Source organism: Macaca fascicularis, chromosome X (genome assembly GCF_037993035.2).
Source record: "Macaca fascicularis isolate 582-1 chromosome X, T2T-MFA8v1.1".
Lineage (NCBI taxonomy): Eukaryota > Metazoa > Chordata > Mammalia > Primates > Cercopithecidae > Macaca > Macaca fascicularis.
Window position 1 is genome coordinate 2,916,567 of NC_088395.1, and position 22,662 is coordinate 2,939,228.

The window sequence follows — 22,662 nt, forward strand, 5'->3', positions numbered from 1 at the left end:
ATTGTTGTTTTCTTTAGCAACATTGAATACTACATATCCCATTTTGTGATATTCAGTTTAGGTATTTATCTTTCCATTCAATAAAATATATTTCCCTTTAAAATAAAAAAATAGCATTAACAGTTATAATTTCTGAGTGAAGCAATGAAGGACAATTTTAATTTTCTTCGTATACTTTTTGATTTCGTGAATTTTATCTATCATTTTTTAACTAGAAAAAAGCAATAATTAAAATTGCATCATGGAAGGTTTCCATGGTCTTAGAGAGGGAGAATTGAGTTTACCTCTGGGGCAGACTTTCATCTGGCCTCTAACTTCCCATTGGTGAAATATAGGCTCCACACTAAACATGAGCCTATCTCTCTTATGTAACAGGGATGCAATGTGAGGGGTTTGGGGTGCAGGCTGGACTCTCATGACTTTGCAGGGACCCCAACCCTAATGATGTTGCCGACACCATAATCATTGCTGTTGCTCTTGGAGCTTCCAAGTTTATTTGCTCGATTTTCATGTACTTATTTCTGTGTCAAATTGTCTCCTGGCTTCCTGTTTCCTCTGCTAGACCATCAATGTTGTCTACAGCTGAATTTCTGGTTTCATCTTTTAGTGAGAAGACCATTGTTAAAGCAATGACCCATGCTGTATGATTTCCAAGTCTAGAGGCCTCTCCCAAACTCACTTTTCTTGAGGTCTCTCTCATGCAATGATCGATCATCACTGTCCCGTTTGTTCTTCTTGATAAATTATCACTCTTTGGCTGGGCATGGTGGCTCCTTCCCGTAACCTCAGTGTTTTGGGAGGCCAAGGTGGGAGTATTGCTTGAGGTCAGGAGTTTGAGACTAGCCTGGACAACATATTAAGACCCCATCTCTACCAAAAAAAATCCCACCCTTTGACATTCAGTCCAAGGGATGCTTTCTCTGTACTTATCTTTCAACAGCCACATCTCTGTCCTTGAATGAATTTAGACCTTCTGTTTTTATCTGACAGCATGGTGTGGAGAGGCTAAACATCTTATCTAAATGCTGCAGACAATAAAAAGTCTAGAAATGAATTCAATACTGCAGTCGGAAGGATCAATGTGGTTGTCACAGAGCTCACTATTGGATGTGCCTATATCTGGTTCCAGACTACAGGATCTGCACAAACAAAAATTATGTTTGGGATGATTTGGATTTCTTCCACCAGTTCTAGCTGAAACTGGCATAAAATATCAACCTAACAAATTCACGCAATAAGGATGCACGTGATGAGAAGGTACTAGGCATGGACCGATGAGACTCTGGCTCTTAATCTTAACTCTGCCTACACGCTAGCTCCTCTGATGCTCTTTAGATAGAAACCAGATGTCCCAAGCAAGTCTGACAGTGTCTGCAGGTGGCAACAAAGAGAGAGGGAACATTTTTTTTTTCTTTTGAGGCAGAGTCTCGTTCTTTCACCCCAGCTGGAGTGCAATGGCCCCATCTTGGCTCACTGCAACCTCTGCCTCTTGGGATCAAATGATCCTCCAGCCTCAGCCTCCCGAGTAGCTTGGACTGCAGTCACATGCCACCGTGCTTGGCTAATTTTTGTAGCTTTTCTAGAAATGGGGTTTTGCCATGTTGCCCAGGCTGTTCTCAAACTCCTGAACTCAAGCAATCCTCCTGCTTCAGTCTCCCAAAGTGCTGGGATTACAGGTGTGAGCCACCATGCCCAGGTAGGAGAGGAAACATTTGCTAATAGCACCTATACGGTTTAGCTGTATCCCCAGCCAAATCTCATCTTGAATTGTAATTATCTCCATGTGTTGTGAGAGGGACCTGGTGGGAGACGATTGAATCGTGGGGCGGGTTTTTCCCCTGCTGTTCTCTTTATAGTGAACAAGTCTCACGAGATCAGATGGTTTTATAAAAAAGCAGTTCCCCTGCACATGCCCTCTTGCCTGCCACCATGTGAGATATGTCTTGCTTCCCCTTCACCTTCTGCCATGATTGTGAGGCCTCCCCAGCCATGTAGAGCTGTGAGTCCCTTAAATCTCTTTCCTTTTTAAATTACCCAGTCTCGGGTATGTATTTTTTAGCAGCATGAGAACAGACTAATACAGCACCCCAGAAAATCTAACCTTATGTGTCTTTAGACAAAGTGGTGTTGTATGCCTACGCTCAACCCACACGTGGCACAAGAAATGGAACCACTCGTGGTTAGCTTTGATAGACCAGCATTTGATCAAAAGCCTCTCTTGGAATATATGACCTCAGAGAAGTAGAATGTTACCTCTGCAAATAAACTTGGACCCTGCCAGTAACAATTATGTAGAGACAGGATGTAGGTTGGTATCAGGGGCTCAGTAAGAGTTTGCCAAATGTAGGTAGTATCGTATCCTCAAAATTATACTCACGTACAATTATTTTGCCGAGGAGCTAAAGGGACCAGAACACCCAAGCTTTTTCTAGGACACATACACTTTACTGGGAAGAATCAACAGAACTTTTTATTCTTCTCTCTTTAGAAATTCTTTGACCTATTTCCATTTTCTTTCTTGCGTAACCTGTTAAAATTAGCCAGAACTTCTGTCAGGATGCTTGCCTTGGGTAATTTCAAAATACTGTGCATCCAACATCATGAAAATTCCAGTTCGTATTAGCTTGAATAAGTGTAGTTCACACAGAGAGGGAACATTAGTGCTGGAATTCCTTCGAGTCCCATTTCCACAGTTCTTGGAACTTTAAATCCATTTGGTTTCAATGATAGGCGCTATCTTTTGTCAGAACCGAAGTGTAGGCAGCTAGCCCAGCTCTGAGGTCAGGCTTTGGTGCAAAGATAATGGGAGATGAAGATTCAAATTTCCTTTGTGTGAAGCATGAACTTTTAAACAATGTCCTATGACTTTCTGTAGTGATTTCTATTTGGTCACATTTTGCATAGGCAAGAAGAATTCTATACTTCATACCAATATTATCTTTGGATAAGAATGGGGGCAGAGTTCATCTTTTCAAGGTTTGAAAGAAAATAATTTTCTACTTCTAAGTGAAAATTCCTGCTGAGGTATAGGAATAGCCTTATCACACATAATAATACAAAAACAGTACTTCACATGATCAGAACCCCCCCCCCCAAAGTCATTCCATCTCTCAATGCTTGAGATTAAATTATGCAATTATTTGGGTATTTTGGGCTTAAAAATTGAAGGAAAAATCGGACTCTATTGTCAGTAAATCTTGTTGGTCTACAATGTTAATTGATATATATTGAAATCTCAATTTTATGTTATATATGTGGTCATATGTGGTACATGTTAGAGACCACAAAAATACAACCCGAATGTTTAAAAAAAGTAAGCTGCAATATGTTAATTCTTGGAGGCTGTGGGTTATGTTTTATAGCTCTCACAAATTAATCAGGGTCCACATGGACTAAATACTTGTGGGTTAATTGATTTCCTTATGTCCTTATTATTGTTTTTACAGATATATTTTCTGCTTTCATGTGATTTCTTTATATCTCCAGATAAAATTAAGCACAAGATAAATCCTAGATGTAATGACTAGGAGTTCAATGGAGTATAATAATTAATACCTGTGTCCTTATACCTTATAGAGTGTCCTATTTCATTTTTTTGAGACAGGGTCTCACTCTGTCACACAGGCTGAAGTGCAGTGGTGCAATCGCAGCTCACTGCAACCTCTGCCTTCTGGGCACAAGTTATCCTCCAGTCTCAGGCTCCCAAGTAGCTGAGAATACAGCCACACACTACTGCGCCCAGCTAATTTTTGTATTTTTAGTAGAAATGGGATTTCACTACATTGCCCACGCTGGTGTTGAACTCCTGGATTCAATTGATCCGCCCACCTTGGCCTCTCAAAGCGCTGGGATTACAGGTGTGAGTCACCGCACCCAGCCGTGTCTTATTTTAAATATCCATTATCTTTAAACTTAGTTCTCTTTTCATCTCGGGTGAGAATATTATATGACATTTATCCTCATTAGTTCTTAAGTTTGAATTCCCTTTTATCAACTTTGAATAAATTAAATACATACAAGTCTATACTACCTAGTTTAGTGAGTTGAACATTGACAGCCTCTTTTCTTGACTGTACATCCTGATTATTGGAGGAGGAGAGCTATAATATCATATATAAATCTATATCTCAGGCTCTGCGATTTCCCCTCTCTTATTTGCAGTAGAAATAAGTATAGGAAAATCAGAGATCGTGACATACTGACTTTTCTGTTGGTTTCACTGTGGGTAAGCATTGATTTTTAAATTACACATGCATCGTTTTCAACAATTAATATTGCTGGGAATGTGTTGGAATAAGCGGCTTGACTTTTCCATCATCCACCCAGGCTGATGAGAAACATGTGCATCTGGAGGGTACATGTGGCGTGACCAAGGCTCAGAACCGCCACAGGGATGGTGATGATTGGTTGGTTGTCATCTTTTGTTTTGTGCTCTTCCCCTGAGGAAAACACAGGGCAATTGAGGCTCTCCACTTCTAAGTACTCATTTAATGATACTTCTCTTTGAATTACTCTTCTAAAATGTTGGGTTTATGGAGCCAAGGCAACAATATTTTAGGATCCTTCTCTCTCTGGAAAAAAAATTAATTTTTGATCTGAAATGAAAGCACTGAGTATTTAAAGTCAAGAGGAAAGAAAATGTGGAGTGACTCATGTCCCTTGGGCGTTGGTAACAGTCCACCCTTGGTTTCTTTCCTAGCAATATGGTGGCCATATTTTCCCAACCAAGCTCAACCCACACACCAAGGGCCTGGGAGGGTATGGGAGAAAGACAGACGTTAAAGCCAGGAAAACTCACATTGGAGGTCTTATCCTGGAACTCATCTTTTATTTCTATGCCATCTGCTTTCCAGTTGCCCTTTAAACTTGTGTCTCCTCATCTATAGAGTAAGATTTGTTATATGTGCTTGCTACTTTTTGTTGTATGTCTGATGTGACTCAGGATTCAATACATGCACGTCTTCATCCATTCCTTTCTCTTCCTATTCCATCTTTCTCTTCTTTGAGCAATTCCCATATTTCCTTTTTTTCTTTTTTTCCTCCAAGTGGGTAAAGTGAGAGGTTTGTTTTTTCTTTTTTATTTTTGAGACAGGGTCTTGCTGCATCACCCAGGCTGAAGTGCAGTGGTGTAATCACAGCTCACTGCAGCCTGGACCTCCTAGGCTCAAGTGATCCTCCTACCTCAGCCTCCCAAGGAGCTGGGACTGTAGGCATGCACCACCATGCCCACCTAATTATTTTTATTTTTTATTTTTTTAGAGATGAGAGCTCACTGTGTTGCCCAGCCTGGTCTTGAGCTCCTGGACTCAAGCTCCTACTCTTAAGCAATCCTCCCACCTTGGCGTCCCAAAGTGCTGGGACTACAGGTGTGAGCCACCATGTGCTGCCTGAGAGAATATTTTAAATAGGAGTTGATCTAAAACGTTCTGCTCATGTGCCCTCAAATTTGCAGCTCCTTCTTGGCAGGAATGAGTTTGGGAGAAGCCTTTTGGGTTCCTCACCGTCACCATATAGACCCCTGCCCTTGGGCTAGGAGACATTTATATGAACTGATTTTTTATAAACCTGGGTAGGTTGCATATTATATTTGAGGATAGAGCCATGCTCATAACTGGACTCAGAGAGTTTAGCAATAAGCAAATGTGCTTCTATAGAGTGAAAATCTCAACTCAGGCAGGAAATGTTCTCCACATCATAGTCATGAAGAGCAATAAGAAATTGGCCCTCCACCTGCTGTACAGGTAGGGGGAGCATTGTTAAAAGTTACCAGCTATGCTTATCACATAGTCCTCACCTAACAGAAACGGAGAGATTTGCTCGTGAAATACAGTTTTCCCGTGGTATCCATGGGGGATTGATTCAGCCACCTCCTAGAGATACTGAAATCCATGGATGCTCAAGTTCCTGACATAAAATTGTGTAATATTTGCATATAACCTATGCAACACTCTTGTATACTTTAAATCATTTCTAGATTACCTATAATACCGAATGCACTGTAAATGCTATGCAAATAGTGGCTATACTGTATTATTTATGGAATGATCACAGGAAAAAGAAAGTCTGTACTTGTTTAGTACAGAAGAATTTTTTTAGTATTTCCAATTCATGAGTGTTTGAATCCACAGAATGGAGGGCTGATTGTGTAATTAATTCTTGCTATTCTCTTTTTTTTTTTTTTATTTTGAATTTTATGTGGGAGGATTGCTTGAGCCAGGAGTTCAGGACCTACCTGGACAACATGGTGAAACTCCATGTCTAAAAAAAAAAATAAAAAATAAAAATTCCGGCAGAGTGGTACACACCTTTGGTCCCAGCTACTTGGGAGGCTGAGGTGGGAGGATTGCTTGAGCCCGGGAGGTTGAGGCTGCGGTGAGCCATGATTGCACCACTGCACTCCAGCCTGGGCGGCAGAGAGAGACCGTGTCTTAAAAACAATTATATGTAGTCTGACAATAACTACAAAATCCCTCTGTCAGATCCATAAGCTTTTTTTCTACATTATTCAGAGGGAATTATTTTGTTAGTTGCCTTCTATTAATTTCTTAAAGGGCACACACGCACACAAAAGATTGAAGAAGTCTAATGCTAGATCCATTATTTTAAGTGATTTATTCTATTCCTTTTTTTCTTTCCAGACCATCACAGTATTTTCCTTCTGAAACCATCACTAGTGAATTCAGTCACAGGTACGATGCCATCGAAAACAACGCATTCAATTCATGCAAAATAAATTGGGAAAGCCAGGTGGTGAAGTGTTTGTTGTTCCTGCCAGCTTATTTTTTCCACTGTTTCCAGAAGGAAAATGAAAGACTGGGTGAGGTGTTGCCCAAGGCACATCCCGTCTCCTGGCTTCATTCTGTTCGTTACCACCCACCTGGTCCCCCTTAGCCAGCCCACAATCTCCTGGCCACGCAAGCTTCATCCAAACCACACTGTCAGCTGTTGCCCTCGTCATAGCCGTGCTGCTGTTCCTGCTTCCCCAGCACCTCCTAGCCAGTGCCCACTTGTCATTGCCACTCTTTCCCCCGGTGTTCCTGGTCTCCTACACAGCCTCAGATGCCCTTTGCCATGGAGGAGGAAGGATGGCTTGCCCAAGTGTACAAGATGTGAAGCAGCTTCACCGCCATTTCCTCGCCATTTCTGGGCTCCTTTTCTCTCTTATGTTTGCCCACTACTCACAGTCCTTCCCCATTAAGAACCAACTTCCAACCGCATGCCGGTTGCAACATTTCTGGTGATGAAGTATCACCAAAGTGGGCCTGATTGAGGAAGGTGAGGAATTGGCACATGGAATAAGAATTTCAAGTATTCATAACAAGAAGGGGAGGGGTTTTTTTCTTTTCTTTTTTGCAAGGAATTAATAATGAAGTAGTAAGGTGCCTCTAACTACACACTTTGGCCTCACCCTACATTAACTCCTGAACTCCCAGCTATGTGTTTGCCTTCTCCTTGTACTAGAGCCTATGAATACTTCATAAGGAAGAAAAAATAAGAGCATCCTTAGCCATGCTGAGAAACAGCAATGTTACAAGCTTTCCTAAATAGGCACATAGATACGAGATGTCTGTATCTATCTCTATGTCTATCTAGCTATATATCTACCTATCTATATCTATCAATTTATCAACTATCACTTTATTAGATCACCTATTTACCCATCTGTCTTCTATGTATCCCATCTATCTATCCATCTATCATATCTATGTATCTATCCATCTGTATCTATGTATCTCATCTATCTATTCATATATCTATGTATGTATCCATCTACTCTATCTTTCTATCATCTATCCATCATCTATCTGTCTATCTATCTGTCCATCTATCTATCTGTCATCTGTCGATTTGTCCTTCCATCTGTCCATCCATTCATCTATCTGTCATCTATCCCTATCATCTATCCATCTATGATCTATCTAATCATCTATTAACTATCTCATCTATGTATCTAATCGTCTATAATTTATTGACTCACCTATCATCCTTCTCACCTATCTATCTATAATCAATATGCGATTCCTAGAAAGTTTCAAAGGGACAATTTGGAAATTTGCAGTGTTCTCTCCACTAACCAGAGAAGTCAGAATGGGATGAAACCTTCCTTTGTGGCAGCTAATGAGCTGCCGAACTCCTTGGAAGAAAAATGCAGGTGGTAAAATTTATTGTGGCTCGGGCATAGTACATAAGCCATCACTCAAGAAAGAAAGACATTTCTCTGGACCACACAGCTTCATGTGAAATGCAATTCTACTTTCCAATCATCAGCATTTGTAATAAGCATCTGGTGAACTGAACTCCACCTCAGAGCCTGCTTTGAAGAGAACTCAACCACTCCCAAGTCCAATCTGCCTCTCCCACAGTCTGTCTCACACACTGCTTTCTCTTCTGCTACCCCATAACTGGAGTCTCTTTTGTCTCCCTACATTCTGATTTGCCATATGAGAACTGCTGCATCTGGGTTATGAATTCCCCGATTCCTTCTGCTCTCCCCAACTTAAAGCAAGCCGTTTCCCCCAGTCATCTCTTATGACACCTTGTTCATAACCAGCTCTGAATTCCAAAGTCATGTATTCAGTTGTAACTCATGCATGTCTTCTCTCTTTGCTCCCAGATATTCTTTCTCTTCTTTTCTAAATTTCTGTTTTAAAATCCAGTTTAAACCCCTTTAGAGTTTTCCTCTTTAAAGCATCCCAGAGTAAGCTAGTATCTGTACCAGATCAACTCTGAAGCCATATAATGAAGTATAGAAAATGAATCAATGCTTACATTTTTCTTATTTTTCTTAAAACGTGTATTTTATTATTAGTTTATATTGCTATCGTTATTATTTTTGAGACAGGGTCTCACTCTGTCACCCAGGCTGAGTGCAGTGGTACGACCACAGCTCACTGCAGCCTCAAACTCGCAGACTCAAGTGATCTTCCCACTTCAGCCTCCCAAATAGCTAAGACCACCGGCATGCACCACCATGCCCAGCTATTTATTTAAATTTTTTTGCAGAGGCAAGGTCTCTCTATGTAGCCAAGCCTGGTCTTGAACTCCTAGGCTCAAGCGATCCTCCCACCTCAGCCTCCTGAAGTGCTGGAATTACAGGTGCAAGCCACTGCGTCCGGCTTATGTTTTTATTATTAAATACAATAGAAATATAGAAAAATACGATGTGGGCTAGGATTAGTGAATTATTAGAAGGCAGACACAACGAAAGAAATAGAACTTGACCAGCTGTTGTGAAGGCCCTTCATGAATCCATCCCAGTAGATTTCAGAAGCTAAGCAGGAAGCTGGGAGTATTATGGTAAATGGCAAACCCGACTACAAATGCATGTGGATGTTTCCTGGTGAAGTACATCAGATATTTTGGCAGGTTTTTCTAAAGGCCATGCCCTCCGTTCTCTCTAAAGGTGATTTGAAGCTCACAGCTCTCTTGATACACAACAACCCTTTCTAAAGTTTTACACGAGCAAAAACATTTTACATGGTTTTCACTTTTTCTAGCCGTTATTTTCTTGACTTGAAGGTGTCTAAGTAAATGAGAAACTTCAAATATCTCATATTTCAACATGTTTATCCTAAAAAATTAATCAAAGTCTTATTAATAAAATGCATTGTTTTAGAGAAATATTCAACTCACACTGTCATACTGAGCATTGAACTGGAATAAACAGAATGGAAATAGAAGGACAATTTTCTGGGTACTCTGTGATTTGGGCAGAATTTCTTCAACAGAATTAGACTTCACAAGATGCATACATATAACAGAATAAAAGGTTGCAAGAATGCTATAGCTATTTACCTTTGTTAAAAATAGTTCGTACTATTTAATTAACTTATTTATCTATTTAATTTTCTTTTTAAGTGACAGAGTCTTGCTGTGTCATCCAGGCTGGAGTGCAGTGGCACAACCATAGCTCACTGTAGCCTTGAATTCCTGGGCTCAAGCAATCCTCCTGCCTCAGCCCTCTGAGTAGCTGGGGCTACAAGTGTGATCTAGTTTGGATGTGTGTTTCTGCCCACATCTCATGCTGTACTGTAATTCCCAATGTTGGAGGTGGAGCCTGATGGGAGGTGATTGGATCATAGGGGTGGTTTCTCATGAATGGGTTAGCACCATTCCCTTGGTGCTGTTTGTGTTATAGTGAGTGAGTTCTCACGAGATCTGGTTGTTTGAAAGTGTGTAGCATCTCCCGCCCCGATCTTGCTCCTGCTCCTATCGTTTGAGATGCCTGCTTCCCCTTTCCTTCCACCATGATTGTAAGTTTCCTGAGGCCTCCCTAGAAACAGAAACCACTGTGTTGACTATACAGCCTGCAGAACCGTAAACCAATTAAACCTCTTTTCTTAGAAATTATCCAGTCTCAGGTATGTCTTTATAGCAATGTGAGAATGGGCCAATACAAAACATGTGCCACCATGCCTGGCTATTTCTAAAAAAAAATTTTGTAGAGTTTAGGTCTTGCCATGCTACCCAGGCTGGCCTTGAAATTCTGGCTTCACATGGTCCTCCTGCCTTGGCCTCCCAAAGTGCTGGAATTACAGGCATGAATCACTATGCCCAGTGTTTGTTCTATTTTAAATGCAATATTTGCCATATACAAAATATGAAGTGTGTCAGGCATAATAATATAATGAACTGCAAAATACCTATTGTTCAACATGAGAATTACATTATTAACAATATCTTGTATTTATCTGTTTTTTCTCTGTTTCATCCCTTATTCTGTTTCTACCTGGCATTCACCACTATCCTGAATCTAGATTTTATCATTTGCTTGTTTTAAAAATTGTGTTACTATATATTCTAATAAGTCTAAATTGTAAGTGTGTCTGTATTCGTGTAGATACATATATTTGATTTTAAATTAGACATACATCTACGCTCTTAATAGGTAATACAGAATTTGCTTGATTTGACACTTTAAAAAATGGTATCATAGAACTACTATTCCACCCAGCAATCCCAGTACTAGGTATTTTCCCAAAGGGAAAGAAATCATCATATCAAAAAGACACTGGGCACTCACATGTTTACTACAGCATATTCACAGTAGCAAAGATATAGAATCAACTTTAGTGTGCATCAGTGCATGAATGGATAAAGAAAATGTGATTATATATACATATATACACACACACACACACACACACACACAAAATGGAATACTACTCAGTAAAAAAAAAAAAAAAGAAGAAAGTAATTTCTTTTACAGCAACACAGATGGAACTAGAGGCCATCCGTGTATCTTGGGTGAAACAACACAGAAACAGAAAGCCAAATACTGCATGTTTTCACTTATAAGTGGGAGCCAAATAATGCATGCCCATGGATAGAGTGTGGAATAATAGTCATTGGAGACTTGGAAGGGTGGGAGCGGGGTGAGGAATGAGAACTCGCTTAATGGGTACAATGTAAGTTATTTGGGTTATGGTTATACTAAAAGCCAATACTTTATCACTATGCAATATGTCCATGTAACAAAATTGTACTTGTACCCCTTAAATTTATACAAAAAACCATGCTGGACTTAATACCTAGGTGATGGGTTGATAGGTGCAGCAAACCACTATGGCACCCATTTACCTATGTAACAAACCTGCACATCCCTGCGCATATACCCCAGAACTGAAAATAAAATAAAATAATAAATTATACAAAAAATCAAAACAGAAAACAACAAAATAGTATCATACTTCATAATAGTTTTGTGGACTTCCTTTTTCACTCAATTTTCTTTTGCTAACGTTTATTCATATCGTTGCATGTGTCTGTATTTCATTCTTTTTCTTTTTCTTTTTCTTTTTGTTTTTGTTTTTTTTTTTTTTTGGCTACAAAATACCCCACTGAGTGAGTGGGCCACATTGTATTTGTACATTTTCCTGTTGATGGGAATTTGGATCCCTTCCAGAGTTGGGTGTTTACCAACAGGGACACCATGTAGTACGTGTGTTTGGAGGCATGACTGCAAGTGTTTACCTACAATATCCAGTGAGGAGAGGAAGTGCTGAAGCATAGGCACGTGAATGTAGCTGACAGATGATGCAAAAATAGTTTTTGGCCGGGGGCAGTGGTACACCTGTAATCCCAGCACTTTGGGAGGCAGAGGCAGGCAGATCACTTGAAGTCAGGAGTTGGAGACCAGCCTAGCCAAAATGGTCAAACCCTGTCTCCACTAAAAATACAAAAATTAGCTGGGCGTGGTGGCATATGCCTGTAGTCCCAGCTATTTGGGAGGCTGAGGCAGGAGAATCGCTTGAACCCGGGAGGCAGAAGTTGCAGTGAGCTGAGATTGTGCCACTGCACTCCAGCCTGGGGGACAAAGTGAGACTCTGTCTCAAAGAAAAAAAAAATTTCCAAAGAGGTGGTATTAATTTGCACAACCGGTATCATTATCAAAGCATTGTCTGTTGATCTAGATTCTCTTCAATGCTTGACATTTTCAGAATGTTGAAACTTTCACTAAGTAAATGGATAAGATATTTATCCCATTGTGGTTTTGTCTTTCCCTGAATTAACAAAATCAAGCATCATTTCCAGTGTTTTGAGGTCTCTTGCGTGAAATGCCTCCTCTTTTGACTTTCTGAGCTTTCTAAGGAGTTGTATCTTTTCTATATATCTGAAGCTTTGTATATGTCCAGAATATAAATCGTTCAATTTCTTTTCCAAAGACTTTGTGCAGTTTTTCTCCTATATTGACATTTCCTTTTCATTTTATGTATGGAGTTTTTTGAAAAACAAAAGTTCTTAAGTTGTTAGCATGGCATTTCCTTCAATGGTTAATATTTTTGTGTCTTTAAAAAAGAATCCCTTTGGACTCCAAGATGAGAGAGATATTTTTCCTATATTTCCTTCTAGAGGTTTAACTTTAATCCATCTGGAAATATGTGTATGTGTAGTGGAGGGAGGGTTCATATGGCTTTCATTTTTTCCATATGGAAAAGCAATTGTCCCAGCTCTATTTATTGAATAGTTCCTCATTTGCTCACTGATCTGTAATGTCACCTCCTTCCTGTATTATATTATAGCACATGCTGACCCTAATGCTTCCAACAGGGAGTCCCTGGGCTCCTTTGCTTGGAGTCTGTATCTGATCCAGAAAGCCCGATAGTTGGACATGTGTCAGTCAGGCCAGAGTGCTGAGAATCTAGGAAGTCCCACAGAGAACCACCCTCAGCTAAGGACTGGTGAGTGTTGAAGGGCAAGTACTCTCAGTCACCCATCCCACAGCTGGAAAGAGTATTCTACTCTCTTTCCAAAGCTCCCAGCACTCTGCATCCTGATCTCTTCTTATGAGGTGTCTTAGTGCATTTCAGGCTGCTATCACAGAATACCATAGACTGGGTGGCTTGTAAATAACAGACATTGATTCTCTCAGGGTCATGGAGGCTAGAAGTCTGAGATTAAGATGTGGGCAGAGCCGCTTCCTCCTGAGGCATCTCTGCTTGGCTTGTAGGTTGTAAACACTGTCTTCTCCCTGTGACCTAACGTGGTTGTCCCTCTGTGTGTGTGCAGGGGAGGACTCTGAAATGGTTTCCTCTTCTTATAAAGATTAAGACCCCTCTCTTATGATTTTACCTAAACCCAATCACCCTCCTAAAGGCTCCATCTTCACATAATCTCACATGGGGGTTTCGGGCTTAAACCCATGAATTTGGGGCAAAAGGGCACACAGTTCAGTTCATAGTAATTATTTCAACCAAAGTAGGTGATTGGCTTCTGGTGGGAAAGAGGGATTAAAATTGGAGAGAGTATTATATTAGAGAAAGAGAGATGAGAGCGTCATGTAAAATTTTTGAGAAACAGGGGAGCCTGAGAGTAGATGATTTGGAGAGTCGAGATGATGCAGTATTATATGATCTTTGTGTTGAGAGTGCCGGACAGTGGCTAGGTGGTTTGAAATACTCAAGAGGAAGTTTGAAATGGGAGCTTACTTCAGCCAGGGTCTTCACCCTGTTTATCCATGGTGGCCACCTGCTTGGTAAACATCCCATTCAAGGACTTTCTCCACTCTCTAGCTCATTATTCCACTTTCTGTTGGTGCTCCCTGGCTTGCCATCCAGATAAACTCCTTAATACAATCTTTGTGTCAGAATTCAGTAGGTTAGGTGTATTAAATGCATTTTAGACTTACAATTTTGTTTTTTTCTTTTTCTTTTATTGAGACAGGGTCTCACTCAGTTGTGCAAGCTGGAGGACTGTGGTACAATCATAGCTTACTGCAGCCTCAATCTCCGGTACTGAAGCGATCCTTCTGCCTCAGCCTCCCAAGTTGGACTACAGGTATGCACTGCCATGCCCAGTTCATTTTTTTTTTCTTTTGTAGAGACAGAGTCTCTGTATGTTGCATAGGCTGGTCTCAAACTTCTCCCATCTCTGCCTTCCGAAGTTCTGGGATTTCAGGAGTGAGCCACTGTATCCAGCCTAGACTTACACTATTTTCAACTTTCAACGGGTTTATTGGGGTGTAGCCCTATTGTTAAAGTTGAGGAGCATCTGTACTTTGAACAGCTCTGGAAACGAGATACACATTAAATGACTGAGAAACTAAAACCCTGTTTTAGATAACGTGTTTCTGTTACTGTAGAATGAGTCACCTCATATAGCATGAAAGCCATGAATGCACTTGAGTTACATTTTTTAGTACTTTCATGAACTCCTAAAAATCTCCAGTGTTCTTAGATCTCAATTCCAGGAAGAGCCGGCTTGTAGACTCACAGCTGAGAGGCAGGCTATGGCGAACTCAGACCTGGAGAAGATGGAAGGAGTCCAGGGAGAAATGGAAAATGATGAAAGCTTTGGCAAAAGTGAGGTAAATTGTTCAAAGAATGTTTAAAGAAAAAAAAAATGAACATCAACAACTTTAGAAGGAAATGGAACTGATTAAGAGTCATCTTTACTCCACTTCTGCGCCATGGAGTGGAGTCCCACATAACTTGCATATAATTGAACATTAAAAAAACTCTGCAGCTCAATCAACTTCTCTTGGCAGTGAGCCCACAGAAAACTCAGAAGAATCTTTTCAGAACTATTTATGAGCTGTGCTACAGTTGATGAAGGTCTGGTTGAGGGTGGTGACAGAGGAGAGGAATGGTAATGGCCATAGGCTTAAAGAACAGCATATCCATCCATTAGGGCTGTCGTAACAAAGTCCCACAGACCTGGTGGCTCAAACAACAGACATTGATTCTCCCACAGTCCTTGACGCTGGAAGACCAAGGTCAAGGTGTGGGCAAGGGTGGTTCCTCCTGAGGCCTCTCTCTTGGGCTTGTAGATGCCGTCTTCTCCTTGTGTCCTCACAGGGTTGTCTCTCTGTGTATGTCTGTGTCCTCATCTTCTCTTCTTATGAGGAGTCTTAGTCCATTTCAGGCTGCTATAAGAGACTACCATAGACTGGGTGGCTTACAAACAACAGACATTGATTTGCCCACAATCCTTGAAACTGAATGTCCAAGATCAAAGTGTGGGCAGGGCTGGTTCCTCCTGACGCCTCTCCCCTTGGCTTGGAGAAGCCACCTTCTCCCTGCGTCCTCACAGGGTTGTCCCTCTCTGTGTGTTTGTGTCCTCATCTCCTCTTCTTATGATGTGTCTTAGTCCATTTCAGGCTGCTATCACAGAATACCATAGACTGAGAGGCTTAAGAAACAGACATTTACTCTCCCACAGCCCAGGAAGCTAGACGTCTGAGATCAAGGCATGGGCAGGGCTGGTTCTTCCTATGGCCTCTCTCATTGGCTTGTACATGTCACCTTCTCTCCCTGTCTTCACATGTTTGTCCCTCTGTGTGTGTGCAGAGGGGAACTCTGAAATCTTTTCCTCTTCTTATAAATTCGCCAGGCGTATGAGATTAAGACCCCTCCCCTATGATTTTACCTAAACCCAATCATCTCCCTGAAGGCTCTGTCTTCACATAATCTCACATGAGGATTTATGGCTTAAACCCATGAATTTGGAACAAAAGGGCATAATTCAGTTCATAACAATTATTCAACCAAAGTAGTTGATTGGCTTCTGGTGGGAAAGAGGGAATAAAATGGAGAGATTATTATATTAGAGAAAGAGGTATGAGAGCGTCACGTAAAATTTTTGAGAAATAAGAGAGCCTGGGAGTGGATAATTTGGAGAGTCGAGATGATGCAATATCACAGGTTCTTCATATTGAGTGTGCAGGACAGTTGCTAGGTGGTTTGAAAACTCAGGGGAAGTTTGAAATTGGAGCTTACTGTGGAATTCACAAAGATTGTAGTCAAAAACATGGGAGACATTAATGGCACAACAGCATTTTTCCCAGGCTGTTCTACAAGGGACTGGTTCTTCAAGGTATTAAAAGGGGCTCTGGAAAAAAAGGAAGGCAGGGAGCAAGGAAGGAAGGAAATAAGGAAGGAAGGAGGAAGAAAAGGGAGGGAGGTGAAGGAGAAAGGCAGAAAGGGAGAAAGAAAAAGAGAAAACACAAAGGAAGAAAGAGAAAGCAAGGAAGGAAAGAAGAAAAAGGAATAAAGAGAGGGAGAGGAAGAAGAAGAAGAAGAAGGAGAAGGAGGAAGAGGAGGAGGAGGAGGGTGAGCAGGAGGAGGAAGGGAAGGAAGGAAAGAAGGAAGGGAGAAAGAGAGATAGGGGAAGGGAATAAAAAAGAGGGAAAAAGGAAGAAGAAAGAAAGAAAAAGAAAGAAAGAAAGGAAAGAAGGGAGGGAAAAAGAGAGGGAGAAAGAGATGGGGAAAGGAAGAAAGAAAGATAGAAAAAAGGAAGGGGAAAGAAAGAAAAAAGAAAGAAAAGGAAAGAAAGAAAGGGAGCGAGGAAGGCAGGAAGGAAGGAAACAAGCCACAAAGGAAGGGAAAGAGGGAAAAAGAGAGGCAGAAAGAGAGGAAGGGGAAAGGAAGAAAGAGAGAAAAAGAAAGAGGAAAGAAAAAAGAAAGAGAGAGAGAGAAAGAAACAAAAGAAAAAAAGAGAGAAAAAGAAAGAAAAGGAAAGAAAGAAAAAAGAAAAGAAAGAAAGAGAGAAAGAAAGAGAAAGAAAGAAAGAAGGAAAGAAAGGAGAAAGAAAGAAAAAGATATTTTGTAATCAAATAAGATCAGGAAACGCATGGTAGCTCCTACATCAACTTAAGCACATTAGTAAGCTTTGTGATTATACGTGGGGGAATGAGAATTGCAGATGCTGTTTCTCCTCTTCTTCACTGCCTCCTCTTTTTTTTTGCAGGTGAGGAGCAGCTGCCAGCTCTGAGGGCAGATGGGGGCAGGAGGGGCAGGGAAGGGGATTGAAGGCGGGCAGGCAGGATGGGAATGAGGAAAACCAGGGAGATGCCACGCTTGTGGGGCAGAGCCCAGATCAGCTGGGAACTCCCCGTGGCTTTCTCCCTGATCACAGCGTTGTTGCCAGACCTTTGAAGTCCAGTCCTGGAAGTGACTCAGGGACTCCCTCCTGGGATGGCTCACTTTTACTCACCTGGGCTGCAGCGCGGGAGGCTGACTGGGTTCACCCATCTGTCCTGGACACCCTAGGAAACTCTTAGAGTCCACCATTCTGGTTCCTGACCCTGTGTTCACTCACGCCCATCTCTTGGCATCTACCAGGAAGCTTGGGCAAACCTTGCTCTCTGATGTCTGAGCCCAGATCTCACCCTGGAACCCTGATCTACCAAAGCTCCCCCATTCTATATGCCCAGGAAATCCAGGGATACTGCAGTGGGAATAGAAAATGCTCAAAATACACCACAGTGCAGAGTTCCACTTGCCGCTTGTCACTTTGCAAATCCCTGTGTGAACCCAACAGGATGGCTGATATTAGACCCCAAGGCTGAAGCTGTGTTTACCTGGATCTACTGAAAGCACATTTGCTATCAGGATGTGTTCTCATTTCCTAGAGCAGGCAACAGATAACCACAGGCTGGGTGGGTTAACACAACAGGAATGTACTCTCCCAGTCCTTGGAGGCCAGGAGTCTCAAATCAGGGTGTGGGCAAAGCCATGCTCTCTCCGGAGGCTCTAGGGGAGGATCCCTCCTGCCTCTCCCAGCTCCTGGGGCTCCAGGCATCCCTGGGCTTGTGGCCACATCACTGCAGTCTCTGCTTCCGTCTCCACGTGACCTTCTCCTCTGTGTCTGTGTCTCCTCTTCTGTCTCTTGGAAGGACACCTGTCATTGAATTTAGGGCCCATCCTTATCTAGGATGATCTCATCTCAAGATACTTCTCCTAATTATATCTGCGAAGACTGTATTTCTAAATACAAGGCCCCATTTACAGGTTTGGAGGCATAGGACATGAACATGTTTGGGGTCACCATTCAATCCATTACAGTTGTATCCAGTTCCCTCTGGAGGCTCTAGATGACGGTCCTTCCTCCCTCTCCCAGCTCCTGGGGGCTTCAGGCATCCCTGGGCTTGTGGTCACATCACTCCAGTCTCTGCCTCCATCTCCTCTTCTGTCTCTCAAAGGGACACAGGTCATTGGGTTTAGGGCTCACTCTACTCTAGGATGATCTCATTTTGAGATCCTCAACTTATTACAAAGACCCTATTTCCAAATAAGATCCCATTCGCAGGCTCTGGGCATTAGGATGTGGACAGATCTTTCCAGGGGCCACTATAGAGTTGTACCCAGTTCCCTCTGAAAGCTCTAGCGGAGGCTCCTTCCTGCCTCTCCCAGCTCCGGGGGCTCCAGGCGTCCCTGGGCTTGGGGCCACATCGCTCTAGTCTCTTTCTCAGTCTCCATGTGGCCTTCTCCTCTGACTGTCTCCGTGTCTCTTCTCGTTATATGGACACTGGTAGATTTGGGGTCCATCCAGATAATCCACTATGATTTCATCCCAAGATCTTTGGCTTAATCACATCTGCAGATACCTTTTTGCCAAATAAGGTGACATTCTGAGGTTCTAGGGATTTGACCTAGACATTTCTCTTCCACTATTCTATGGTATGGAAAAGTGGAAAAAAGCAAATACTAAAACCTCTCAATAAGGACCTGTGTCCTCTCTGTGTAGAGCCTCTTCTGAAACTCCTGGTACGTTCTTGCATGTAAAATGCCTACAGCACGATGAGGACCGGTGTCAATGGTAGATATCATCTCTATAGCAACACAGAAATTAGCATTCAGAAATGTAACTTTGCAGAGAGAAGAACCTTTCTCTGAGTTCCATTCATTAATTTCTGGTTTTTTTTTCTTTTTGAGACAGGATTTATTTAGCTCTGCCACCCAGGCTAGAGTACACTGGCATGATCAGAGCTCATTGCAGCCTCAAATTCCTGGGCTCAAGTGATCCTCCCACCTCAGCGTCCCAAGTAGCTGGGATTACAGGTGTTCTCTGCCATGCCTAGCTACTTTTTAAATTTTTACTAGTGATGAGGTCTCATTATATAATCCCAGCACTTCAGGAAATTGAGGCAGGAGGATCACTTCAGCTCAGGAATTCAAGACCAGCGTGGACAATGCAGTGAGACCTCCTCTCTACTAAAAATAATTTTAAAAAATTAGGCAGGCATAGTAGTGCATGTCCATAGTCCCAGCGACTCCAGAGGCTGAAGCAGGAGGATCAGTTGAGCCCAGGAGTTTCAGGCTGCAGTGAGCTTTGATCACGCCACTGCACTCCAGCCTGGTGACAGCAAACTCTGTCTCAAAAACAAAAAATAAAATAATGTAATTCAATGAAATAAATTTTAAAAACATGTGGACTTAGAGTCTATTGTAATCCCCACCATTGGAGAATCATTTAGTACAGCAAAGCAGAAAGACCAGGAACGGGGACTTTCCAACGTTTCTACAGGACACTCTGAGGCAGGGGGCTGCGCTTCCTTGAATGCCGTATCTGTGGATAAAATCAGCACATCATCATTAGTACAGGACTGGTCTTTTTCTTTTCTTTATTTTTTATTTTTTTATTTTTTTGAGACCGAGTCTTGCTCTGTCACCCAGGCTGGAATGCAGTGGCATGATCTCGGCTCACTACACCCTCTGCTGCCTGGGTTCAAGCGATTCTCCTGCCTCAGCCTCCTGAGTAGCTGGGATTACAGGCGCCCGCCACTGCGCTTGGCTAATTTTTGTATTTTTAGTAGAGACGGGGTTTCACCATGTTGGCCAGGCTGGTCTCGAACTCCTGACCTCAGGTGATCCGCCTGCCTCGGTCTTCTAAATTACTGGGATTACAGGCATGAGCCACCGCTCCCAGCCAGTACCTGACTATTATTTGGAAAAGTGCATGGTAAAAGCTGGTTTTGGCAGAGAAACCTGCATAAGAATCCCCCTTGAAGCTTGGAGGGATATTACTGGGATCATTGCTTAAGCCATGGGAAACTGGTTAAAAAAATTTGGGAATGGTTGGCATAATGTAAAACAGGAAAGATGCACTCAGAGGAGAAGTTAAAACAGCCGCGGTAGGTCAGCCTCTGTTGCAATTGGGGAAGACGGAGAACTTGGTTGTCAAAGTGTACGTTGAATTGAGTTTCGGAAGAACAGGTCACTGAAATTTATCAGCAAACTTGATTTAATGGAGATTTTCTTGTGCATTCGGGAGATTTTTTTCTGGTATCCCACACTGTTAAAATTAATGTTTGAGGGCCCAGAATGAGCACAAGTGTTTTTGTAGGCAGAACCTTTGTGGCTCCATGCTGAAGACATTCAGGGTGTTTACGTTATTATGTGGGCAATTAATGATGGAAACAGATTTTCTACTCCTATTTTCTTTTACTGATTCATTTGCAAAAGACATGTAATGTAGGCAGAATTCTCCAAAGGCATTTAATCACAGAAGTGACGGCTAAAAGAAGCCAACGATTCTGAAATGTCCTAATGGGATATTTGGCCGTTTAGGTGACTTCACTACCTTCTTGTGACAGAATCTTTGGACAGAGAACATCACTCTCACTTCATATTCCATGAGTCCATCGTCATCTCCACATTATGCTAAGCCACTCATTAGTCACAAAACCAAGAATACACTTCTGAAATATTTTCATTTCATGTAGTTCTAGCAAATTTTTTCTTTCTTTCTTTCTTTCTTTCTTTCTTTCTTTCTTTCTTTCTTTCTTTCTTTCTTTCTTTCTTTCTTTCTTTCTTTCTTTCTTCCTTCCTTCCTTCCTTCCTTCTTTTTTTGAGACAGGGTCTCGCTCTGCCACCCAGGCTAAAATGCAGTGGTGCGATCTCAGCTCACTGCAGCCTCTGCCTCCCAGGTTCAAGCGATTCTCGTGCCTCATCCTTCTCAGCTAGAATTATAGGCGCCCATCACCACACCTGGCTAATTTTTGTGTTTTTAGCAGAGACAGCATTTCCTCATGTTGCCCAGGCTGGCCTCGACCTCCTGAGCTCAAGTGATTTGCCCACCTTGGCCTCCGAAAGTTCTGAGATTACAGTGTGAGCCACCTTGCCTGGCCCTGAATTTTATTTCTACCATGCTACTCCAGAAATGTAGACAAGGATGTAAAATCATGAATAGAATATAACCTAGCAATGCCCTTGTAAAGTGATTATATTTATATTACGCATAACATCCTACTAAACAATTGTATTACATTGCAAGATGTAAAAGGAAAAAAAATAAGGCAATGTTACTCAAATATGTTCAAAGCCACACAGAAAAGCAAACCTGCGTTATTTCTTCTCTGGAAGCTCAAATGCCTGTTTCTGCCAAAAGTGTAATTTGAACAGAAAAAAAAAAAAAAAAAAGTTGGCCTGGTGCGGTGGCTCACACCTGTAATCCCAGCACTTTGGGAGGCTGAGGCAGGCAGATCACAAGGTCAGGAAATCAAGACCATCCTAGCTAATACAGTGAAACCCGTCTCTACTAAAAATCCAAAAGAAAATTAGCCGGGCATGGTAGCGGGCACCTGTAGTCCCAGCTACTCGGGAGGCTGAAGCAGGAGAATGGCGTGAACCTGGGAGCTGAGGTTGCAGTGAGCCGAGATCACGCCACTGCACTCCAGCCTGGGCGACAGAGTGATATTCTGTCTCAAAAATATTTAAAAAAAAAAAAAAAAAAAAGTTGAGTGTGTTTCAGACATCTGTTGTTGGACTTTGGCAGTGGATGAGTGGAAAAAACACCACACAAGGTCAAGAACTTTTTAGGATCCTTGGTGAGAAAGTGATTCTGAATTTGTTTGCTATGGACGTTCAAAGACCCATTGACACACAAGCAAATGAGGTCGTGTTTGGAAGAGACACGTTTGCATTGACATGAAGATAGCAGAACAGTACAAGAGCAGAATGCGATGACATTTAACAAAGTAAGATTTTTTTTTTTTTAATAAATTCTAGAAAGTGACACTCTAAGTCAGCATGTTTCTTCAATTGGGTGATCAAATTCAGAGCCCAAGAATTTGCCCAACTTCCTTAGATGTCCTCCTCTCTAAACGATGGTAAGGGTGACGTTACGAGATTCTTGAAAGGAAAGCCAGATTGCTTATCAAAGACGGGTGCCCACTGAGCATTTCCAAGTGCTTTACTCTGAAATGGTCCAAGATGTGTTTCTGAGAAGGCTATTTTTATTGCCTTTGGTGACACATTATGTGATGCAGATGTCGTTTCCATCAATCCATCTAGAAAGTCTAGGCATAGGGTTATGTCTCACTTTCCCTGTTGGTGACCTGGAGGAAGCATTGCATTTTTACATACAATGATACACCCATGCTTGCCAACTTCCATTTGTCGTCTTTGAAGATGCCTGCCAGGACTTCTCCTTGGCTTTTCA